General features: G+C 46.5%; 1 non-coding gene across 1 annotated transcript; it reads right to left on the reverse strand.

The window, feature by feature from the left end:
• Window positions 1-398: 398 nt before the first annotated feature.
• On the reverse strand, window positions 399-470 carry Trnai-aau (transfer RNA isoleucine (anticodon AAU)). The gene has a single exon. It is a non-coding gene; the product is annotated as a tRNA-Ile (tRNA).
• Between the last annotated feature and the right edge of the window lie 373 nt (window positions 471-843).

An 843-nucleotide genomic window follows, 5' to 3' on the forward strand; every position in this document is an offset into this window, starting at 1 on the left:
ACATTCAACCTCTGACGAGACCGACCAAATATAGACTGAGAAACAAGACCACACACTTTGTGCATTCGGAATCGAAGGCAGGCCGTCCCTCGCCGCATTTGCTACGATTGCCATTTGCTACTTCTGCAGAAGCGGCGGCGACGACGACGACGACGACGACGACGACGACGAATATCGCGAAAGGCTCTGAGATATGTGAGAAATACATCTATAAAATGTAATTCAGACTGCATCGTCCCACCTTATGCTGTACCGCTTTGGCAAATGCTTTATCTGCGCCATTCGCCTTAATCGCATCTGAGAGTGATTCTTAAAAAAACGCCTGTCGCTAATTGTTCGTCATCACAGGTACTGTTTGCTATACGGCCACGACGCGCAACTGATTTCCAAAATTCATCTTTCTCCTGTGAGGATTGAACTTACGACCCCTGGTTTATTAGACCAGTGCTCTACCACTGAGCTAAAGAGGCGCGGCCTAGCGGTACTCTTGGGTACTTCGTCCTTACGGTCGTCTGCATCATCAGACTTTAGCTGACAACACTTCATATTACCGGCTAATATTTGCAGCTATGGCGACAAATTACTGCTTGACTACACATCTGACACGTAACCGATGTGCTCTCCAAACAACAACACTTGCATTTCAGAACATGTCTTTCACACATGTCTACAAAATCACCTTCACCTTCAAATACAGCTTCCTTGCGACTGACAGAGACGTAGGCAAAGTTTAAAGTTGCTATTTCCATTAAATCTCGTTAATCAGAAAAACGGTAATTTACACTTGCAGCGGAACAAAATTCCGTTCCGCCCAGCGTCTGGCTCGAACCCACGACCCTGGGA

The sequence above is a fragment of the Schistocerca gregaria genome, unplaced genomic scaffold (assembly GCF_023897955.1).
Source record: "Schistocerca gregaria isolate iqSchGreg1 unplaced genomic scaffold, iqSchGreg1.2 ptg000470l, whole genome shotgun sequence".
Taxonomy (NCBI): Eukaryota; Metazoa; Arthropoda; class Insecta; order Orthoptera; family Acrididae; genus Schistocerca; species Schistocerca gregaria.